This window comes from Mustela nivalis, assembly GCF_964662115.1.
Source record: "Mustela nivalis genome assembly, chromosome: 13".
Classification (NCBI taxonomy): Eukaryota; Metazoa; Chordata; class Mammalia; order Carnivora; family Mustelidae; genus Mustela; species Mustela nivalis.
Genome location: NC_139032.1, coordinates 41,143,339 through 41,152,675, shown reverse-complemented (window position 1 = coordinate 41,152,675; position 9,337 = coordinate 41,143,339). Strand labels below are relative to the sequence as shown.

The following is a 9,337-nucleotide window of genomic DNA, read 5'->3' as shown; positions in this document are numbered from 1 at the left end:
GGTCCCCCTTAGAGGGGGACAGTGAGGAGTGTGGGGACAAAGAGAAGGATGGCCCGGGCACAGCTGGGAAGGTGGCAGCAGGGGAGGGCGGAGGCGCCGAGGTGCGTCAGGTACAAGTGTTCCGGTGACGGCGCGGGGACCGCCGCACGCGGCCCGGAGCCGCGGCGCATCTCCCCGCGCCGGCGGCGCGATTTCTGCTCTTTGGGCCCTCGGCGGCTCCCATCGCGGCTCCCGCAGCGGAGCGCAGACGGCGACGGCGGCGGCCGGTAGCCCCAGCGCGCGGGCGGGCGCACACCCACCCCGCCGGCCCCGGCGCTCCGGCTCCCGGAAGCGGAAGGGGAGCGCGGCCCGGCCTGGGCGACGGCGGCGGCGCCGGCGGAGGAGGAGGGGGAAGAGCGGCTGGCGGCCGCGAGAGCAGCGGCGGCGAGAGGCGAGCCCGCCGGCGCCGGTGAGTGTGTGCAGGCGCGGGGCCGACGCGGCCGCCCCCGTCCCCCCTCCCCTCCCCCCAGCCCCCGCCCCGCCGGGCCCCCGCCGCCGCCGTTGCTGCCCGGCGCCCGCCGTCCTCACCTGGCCGCGCTCCCGCCCCGCGCCCTGCCCCTCCCCGCACCTGCCCCTCTCGGCACCTGCCCCCTCGCCCGGGCTCCGGCTCCAAACCCCGCTCGCCTGGGCCCCGCGGGTCTCAGAGCAGCTGCAGCCGGAGCCGCAGCCGCCCGCCAGCTCCCCCTCCCTGAACTGGGGGTGGGGGTGGGGGGTGGGTTCCTGCTCTAGCCGAGGTGATTTAGGGTTGGGTCCCCCCCCCCCCCCCCGCTTTTGCTTTTTAATTTATTAAATCTGTGCCCAGAGTTTCTCGCCTGTGAACTCCAGTTTCCCTCTCTGCACCCCTACCCGGAGATCTGCGCAGGGATCCCGGATTTATCGGTGTTGTCGCAGCCTTTCATTCATTTCCAGATGGCTGGTGTGAGGCTGCGGAGGACTAGGCGGGAGCAGAAATAGTTTGCTCCTTTATTGACCTTCTGCCTCCCTCTCTCTAGATCTGAGAATGATTTTGAGAAAATGGCTTATGGATGGCAGCAGTTTGCACTTGTTACCATTCACGATAATAAATAGGTCGCTGGATTTTAAGTGTAGAGTCCATTTAAAGTTGTGGTTTCTCAAGCTATATTTGGGTCACATTTTAAAATCCCTTGTGAGTCAGTGGAGGATGTCTGTATCTCTAGGGCTGAGAGAACCTGACCGGTTATTACTCGAAAATATTGCAGTTATGGCAGTCCCATAAAAGTACAAGAGGAAAAAAAAAATCAAGGTCATTGTGGGTGGGTCATAAATCATAGTGTTAAGTTACAGCCTAAAAAGACAACTGAGGATAATTAATCACAAGTTGAAAAAGATGTGTCAGTGGATCCTCAGCCTAGGATGGTAATATGTATGTATCCTTAAAAAAAATTCACTACCTTCCTTGTGGTAAAAATAATAATAACGAATAAGAATAGTTATCATTTGATGATTGCTTGGTATGTGCCTTCCTTGGCTTTTTGCGCTATGGCTTGTTAAATCCTTCCATTTCTTTAGATTTTACTTATTTTACAGATAAAATCTAGAGCAGTGTTTTATGTTGCTTTAGTTGTTCGACCTCTTAATGGCAAAAAGATTTTTGAGGAAGTGATGAGGAGAGAAATCAATTGGAAGGAAGAACCAAATGAGATTGAGTGTAGTGGAAAGAAAAACTCAATTCTAGTCCCATTGCTGTCACAGTCTAGCTGTAGGGTCACGGATAGGTGAGTGACTCACCCTGTTTTCTCATCTATACAACTAAGGAGTTAGGCTAAAGTCTTCAAGGCTCATTTGAGCTTTATATGTTACATTTGTAATTAATTTAAAATCCTTTAGCATGTTAAGAGCACATTTTAAGCATACACCTGCAGAAATATTGGGAAAATTATATCAAAATATAACTAAAAGTATATATATTTCTATACTTTTGGAATAGTATTTGGTGTTGAATTCCTCATTTTGGATGTAAACCAACAGGATCATATTAGGTCCCTTCAAACTGTGGTGATTTCTGTTAAATGTAAAATACTTTAGAAGCTGTAGTTGGAATCAGTGAAATAGAACATATTTTAAAGATTTTATTAATTTATTTGATAGAGAGAGAGCACAAGCAGGGGGAGCGGCAGACAGAGGGAGAGGGAAAAGGAGGCTTCCCCAGCAGGGAGCCTGACTTGGGGCTCGATCCCAGGACTTTGGGATCATGACCAGAGCCGAAGGCAGCCACCTAACCCACTGAGCCACTCAGGTGTTCCAAATAGAGCATATTGTCAATAAAATGATGGTAACCGTGTCACACTGCCTATCTCTGGGGGTGTTTTATTTAATACAAGAAATGTAGGTATTTTAAATGCACACATGTAACCATCAGCTTAACAGATTCTGAAGAAGTGATCATCATTATGAATCATAAAATTTTTACTACTTATTTGCCGACTGCCTGATTTCTTTAATTCATAGGGCCTGATTCAGAACCTGTGGAAAAGTGCATGGATAAAATAATGCGATGTATTAGTGAAGAAACTAATTGAGAAGTCTAGTATTGTCTTCATGGAGCTTTTTTTCTGGGATTGTAATTGAGTGTGAGTCAATACAGTCTTTTTCAGCATAGAAGGCTACATACTGGTAGTATCCATATTAATAGGTATAACAGGGAAGACAGAGGAAAAGCTATTTTTATTCCCAGGGAGTTTTCCCTAAGCTCAGTTTTACTTTTGTATTAAGGCATGAAGGAGTTTTATATTGCTTCAGTGAAACATTAGGGCTTAAAGTCAATTTTTCAAGTGCACTAAGTATAAATGGCATTTTAACATCGAGTAGAATAATCAGTGCACTTATAGCTCTTATTTAGTAAGCGCTTTAAGCTGAAAATGTTTGAACTCTTTTGTTATCAGTGAAAAACACAGGTAAGAGACAAGAATACATGAGGAAAAACCCCCTTTTTTATTGTCAGCATAGTGATTCATTGGTAAATTGAATAAACCTAGTTATTCACAGATGTAGCACTGTTCTCATTGGTAGCTACCTTGACAAAAATATCTTAGGATGATGGTAGGTTATTTACTTATTTCCTCTTTTGACGTACCCTAGGGCAAAGACGTAACATTTTCCAAGTTTGTCTTCTGCCATTTAGGCCTCCTCTTGCCCTATGCTTTACCTCATAGATAAATTAACTTCATCCCATTTAAGAGGCTGACTAGGTATCTGCTCCCTTCATCTAACTGTTGCTGCTTCCACAAAAGGGCAGGTTAGGTTAAAAATTAGTATTTTGCCATTCGCTGATGAGTTTTATGTTAGTTCTTTCTAACTTTAACATGCTCTTGTGTGATCTCAGCCAGGTTTCTGATTTTAAGCCTTTTATCCATAATTATGGAACAAATCATCTCCTGTAGGATTTTCAGCTTCAAGCAAGTAAAGAGTGATGATTTCTTTTGGTAGTATTGTTCTTGAACTGTTCCTGCTTTGGTAAAGTCTGTTGAGAAGGAAATCTGATTTGTTGTTGTTTTTCAGTTTGTCTTGGTGGAGTGGGTACTAGAGGTAGGTAGCCAGTTTCCCTTCCCCCTTGGAAGAACGTATCAGGTTCATGTCCAGGAAACACCAGAGCCTCTTCATTTTTGGCTTTTACTTTATCTGAAGGTTTTTCCTTGTGCTGTGTTTGAAGCAAAGGTTATCTGTAGCCTTCTGTCCTACTCTACATTCAGCCTTAGTTCTTCTTGCCTTTCCTGACCCTCTCCCACATCTCTATCTTCTAAGTGAAGATTCTCACGTGACATTTTATACTGACTCAAGCAGTATTTGGTATCTTTAATTCATATTATCCCACACCTTCGAAGCAACTTTTACTTTCTGTTAGGGAATTCTGATGAAGTGTATCACTGCAGTGCAGTATTTTTAATGGATGTATTAATTTACATTTATTTTTCACTCATGAAACAGGCACACAGAGGAGCAATGGCTTATGTTCAGTTTTGCCTAGAATGTAGTGATTAAAGGACTTGTTCTAGAAGTGGGTTCTTGAAACCATTGATGGTGCAAGTGTGTTCTGCTTTGACACTTTGCCTACCCACATTTTCACAAAGAATTCCTGGAGAACTCAGCATTGAGTCAAAATTGTGCATTCTTCATTAGTTTCTGAAAGCTGGTCCTGATTTGCTCCTGTGTTTTAGTCCTTAAATTACCAGCCCTTCTGCTTTTCTGCTTTTCCTTGAAAGACTTTGGTTTGAAGGTTTTAGTTCACTCCATTTTAGATCAAATCTCTATTTTCAGTTTTCTGCTTGAAGAGACCCCATGCCAACATGTGGAAATAAAACTTCCTCTATGCTCCTAGTATGATAACAGCTGAAAGACTGGGCTGTGGGAGGCTTCTTATTCCTGACAAGTGTTCTCAGTCTTTAGTGTTAGAGGAAGTAGAGCTGGGGTATGGTTAAATTGTATCATGACTTTAAAGATAGAGACCCAGAAACATTGTTTGATTCTGGAGTTTGCAAGACTAGAAGTAAAACTTAATTTGTCTCTCTTCCTCTCCTGTCTCCCACTCCCCTTTAAAGTTACTGTTTTGGGAGTTGCTTTTCATTTGTCAGGCAGTTTCTCATTTAAGCATGACAACAATTCCATGAGTTATTTTTATCACCATTTTACAGATGGCTAAACGGAAGCTTGAAAAGAAACGGCAGCTTGGAGGCTGTGTCATAATTTGAATGTGGCTCTCTTTTTCATATCCCCACAAGATTAATTTGCTACTCTTGAAATAAACTGAATACCTATATGATATTTTAAAAATTGAATTAACCCCTTGGCTAATTATTAGAAACAGAGCCTGATATGTTTTTTAATTAAAAAATATTTTTTTAATGATTTATTTATTTTAGAGAGAGAAAGAGAGAGCAGGAGCAAGAGGAGGGGCAGAGACAGTGTGGAGCCTGATTCGGGGCCTGTCCCAGGACCCTGAAATCATTACCTGAACTGAAATCAAGAGTCAGCTGCCTAACCGACTCAGCCCCCAGGGGCCTCTGTAGCTTGATAGTTTAGGTAGAATTATTTATCCTGGCCAATTTTCAGAGTAGACAACATCAGAAGTTAAATATCTATATAAATATATTTAAAAGTATATAGTTGTAACTTCATTTTAAGGTGCAGTTTTAAGTTTAAATTTTATATATCTGTATATTAACTTTTCTTTTGGGAACTTTCTGTGGGATTTGTTTTGTTTGTCCTGTGAATTGTTGATTGTATTCTTTTAGACATCACGATGTTAAAAATATCTAATGACTTTATGATCTTTTATAGTTATGAAAGTGGGATATTATTCGTTATCTCCAAATTACATGGAATTTTAAACCAGCATTGTTTTTGTACCTCATAGGTGAGATTTGATTCCATGATGTTGGTGATGCTGCTGCTGAATTAGATAAAATGGTCATCCCATTGGAAATGCTGTGGTGCAGTGTAGCTCTAATAACTGAAAATGTAAAGTAGGAGTTTTCTTTGAGCGTAAGCCAGTGAGTGACTGGAGTTTGACTCATAGATGTTTGACTTGGGCTGTTACCTAATAATTCTGACAGGAAGTACTGTTTTGCTGAAACTTTAGGAAGCCACCCTAGAGTCATAGCCATAGCAGCGTTACTGACTTTGGCCCTGTCTCAGACATTTTGTAGTACTGTATTTAATTCTGCTTGTGATATTTTTCTAGAAGAAGATCAGCTCATTAATTTGCTATTAGTGTAGCAGCTCCTCTACTTTGTCATTACATATTTTGTCTCAAAAAAAAAAAAAATCACAGGTGCAGGCAAGGAAAGCACTCTACACTAGCTTAGAAAGTTAGCGTAGAGAAGTGTGCTGGGCCCATAGAAAGTTAGCGTAGAAACAAATTGCATTTGACAATCTAATAATTATGACCATAGAAAAATTGATGCTGGGAGAAAATAGAGTTAAAGTCTATAAGGGGAATGGTAATGCTAATGATTTAGGTATATTTCTCACATACTCAGAATGTAATACTTTCCTTTTGCTATCGTAAGCAATATACTTCAGACACCCTGAACTTGTCCTTCATTTCCTGTCTTGGAAATGGTGCTACCCTTTATGTAGTCCCTACACCAAAAACCTACAATCTGCCTTTTGCTTTTTTTTTTTTTAAAGATTTTATTTATTTATTTGAGAGAGTGAGAGAGAGAATATTAGAGGGGAAAGAGGAGAAGGTCAGAGGGAGAAGCAGACTCCCCATGGAGCTGGGAGCCCAATGTGGGACTCCGTCCTGGGACTCCAGGATCATGACCTGAGCTAAAGGCAGTTGCTTAACCAACTGAGCCACCCAGGCCCCCCTACCCTTTGCTTTTAATTGATCACCAAGTTCTGTTGATTTTACTTATTAAATTCTTAATCTGCCCATTTCCAGTGTGTCTCCTGTCCTAAGTTGAGTATTCGTTCTTTACCCCAGTTGTTCCACACTCCCCTTATAATTCACTACTGTTTCGGTCTTCCCCCTGCCCCTCCTTTCTCACGTGGGTGACCAGGAAGCAGAGCTTATTTCATGTAGTCAGTTTTGGATCCTTATCCATCCACCCAAGTCCATCCTTCCTAGTGTTGCTGTTCTTCCAAAATGTGAACTTCACCACGGCATTCTTCCCCCTAAAATCCTGCAGTGGTTTCCCACTGTGTTTGGTGCAAAGTCCAAACTCATTAGCATGGTTTAACAGTGTTTTTTGCTCTTAGACCATTCTTTTCTTGTGGGTCATGAAATCCCTTTAGTGGACTGTGACCAACGTTATATATTTTTATTGAAGTGAACTAGGGTAAAATAGAGTAACAGTGTAGTAAGAGCAAATATTTTATTAAACCTTTTGAATTATATTTTATTTAATGAGTATAAAACATTCTCATATATATTTCTGTGTGTACTGGTAATATTATGAAATATATTTCTTAGAGGTGAGTGTACTCAAAAGGTTAAACATGTTTTACCCCATTCTTCCATATGCAGTGACTCTAGTCATTTCGGTTTACTTAGGTTTTCTCTGCCTGCTTCCTATTTTTTATTTTGCTCTCTTGTTCAGAAGAGCCTCCATTCTTTGACTAACTAGCTCACAGGTTTCACTTTCTCCAGAAACCTTTTCCTGATGGCACCTCACCATAAGAAATACCTTTTGTACTACTACCTAGTATGCACATAAATATTCCCATAACTGAAAAAAGTTCCATGAACCAGTACCCTTCCTATATGAGCTGCATTCCTGCCATCTTGCCCTCTAGCTCACCTTGTCTTAGAAGCAATTGATCTGGTGTGATACCTAGTCTGTCTGAGGATGGGGCCCATCTCTTTTTTATCTGTATCCTGTGCAAAAGCATAATATATAATCAATAGATGCTAATTGAATTAATAAGATGCTGAATCTGTGTGTGTATGTTATCTAGAACTCTTTACAGTATTATTGTTTAAACTTAAACTGTAGAAACTAACTTTTATGGTTGATTCTCTTGATGGTTCATTACAGGAGGATAGCTTTTTGCCTTAAAACATTTTAAACTTAAACTTGCTTCTATTTTAAACTCTTTATGTTTATCAATTGTGATTGGATAGTTCCAGCCTCACATCTTGATAGACATTACAATGCATTTTGTCTCCTCAGTGATCTCAGAATCTGTTGTCATTTTGTGATTTGTGGTCAGGAAGTTTGATGAAGCCCAAATGTTGGACACACAATACTAATTTGATTTTATGGGAACTGGGTGGTTTCAAAAGAGAGAACTTTCCTGTATAATGGTATAATCAAATGCAGATTGTGGGGGGATCGGGTAGGATATGGAAACACAAAATCAGGTGGAGTTGAGTCATCTTATTTTTGAATTTAAAACTTCTGTAATTGACATTTTCACAGAATATTTAGCAACTTGCAATTTTTATCTTTGTAAGAGATCATTATTTGTTAAACCATTAATAGATTCTCATGGAGAACTGTTACTGAGGAGAGATCCATTTGTTGGGATGTAATTAAAAAAGGAATGAATCAAGATAAAACCTCTAAATGCAAGCACCAGAAAAATTACAACACATCTTGGTGAATTTGCAAGTTGGTAAGTCCACATTTAATTTTACATGGGAATATGTTTCTGTATTATGTGGCATAGTATCCTTAAAGTCTTATTTTTAGATGCATTAAACGACTATTCGTTTGCAAAAAAAGATAATTGTAGTTACATTATGTTTATTTAAAAATTTTCATATTAAATTTTAACTAGGCATTTCCTTGAATAAGAAATTTCTTTTTTCATAGAGAAAAGTAAACTGTAAGTAATATAAATTTCAGAAACAAATTTGAAATGGCTTTATAGCTGATGCTTCTTCACTGCATTTTTAAAAAAGATTAATTTTAAAAACAATATTAGGGTAATAAATATAATGATAAAGAGAGCTTAAATTAAACATCTTTTTTTTTTTTTTTTTTTAAAGATTTTATTTATTTATTTGACAGAGAGAGAAATCACAAGTAGGCAGAGAGTCAGGCAGAGAGAGAGAGAGAAGCAGGCTCCCGCTGAGCAAAGAGCCTGATGCGAGGCTCGATCCCAGGACACCGAGATCATGACCTGAGCCGAAGGCAGCGGCTTAATCCACTGAGCCACCCAGGCGCCCCTTAAATTAAACATCTTATGTACAAGGTTGTATTGTCTCATCAGAACCCCTAGGCAATCTTTATTTTTCAGCTGGTAGAAAAGAATTTAGAAGTGCATATGTTTATTAATAAACTTAGAAGAACACATAAACCATACATGAAATGTGAAAGCTTTCTTTTCACTGCTCTGTCCTTTAGATAGCCCAATGATAACCATTAGTGTTAATAGTTTGATGGACATGTTTTCTTCTATACTTCTTTTTCTCTATCCATATATAGAAATTACTAATACATGTTTTTTAACAACAAAAAAAAATCACGTTATACAAACTTTTCTGTAATTTTCTTTCCCCGCCAACATTTAATTGTGAAAAATTTTAAACAGAAGAGTTGAAAAAATTTTATGGTATAACACCTGAATACCTACCTCCTAGTTCTTCCACTAATATTTTATTAAACTTCATCACATGCTCAACCATCTCTCTGTCTATCTGTCAATCCACTTTATTTTTTTTGGATCCATTTCATAGTAAATTGCAGACATCAGTACATTTCCTCCTTCCGCCCCCTCCCTGATACTTAAGCCTACTATCATTAGCTAGAGTTCAGTGTTGGTTTATAGGGTTTTTTAAAGATAAATTTACGTAGCATGAAATGCACCATTCTTAAGTGTAAATTTGTTG

At 40.1% G+C, this 9,337-nt stretch overlaps 1 protein-coding gene across 1 annotated transcript in view; it reads left to right on the top strand.

The window, feature by feature from the left end:
• The first annotated feature begins 306 nt into the window (after nt 1–306).
• The window catches only part of ZDHHC21 (zDHHC palmitoyltransferase 21), a 66,471-nt gene continuing 57,440 nt past the window's right edge, over nt 307–9,337 (top strand). Inside the window, exons 1-2 of the mRNA XM_082695052.1 lie at nt 307–448; nt 7,986–8,118. The gene's annotated coding sequence lies outside the window, so the exon portion shown is untranslated. The remainder of the gene's footprint in view (nt 449–7,985; nt 8,119–9,337) is intronic.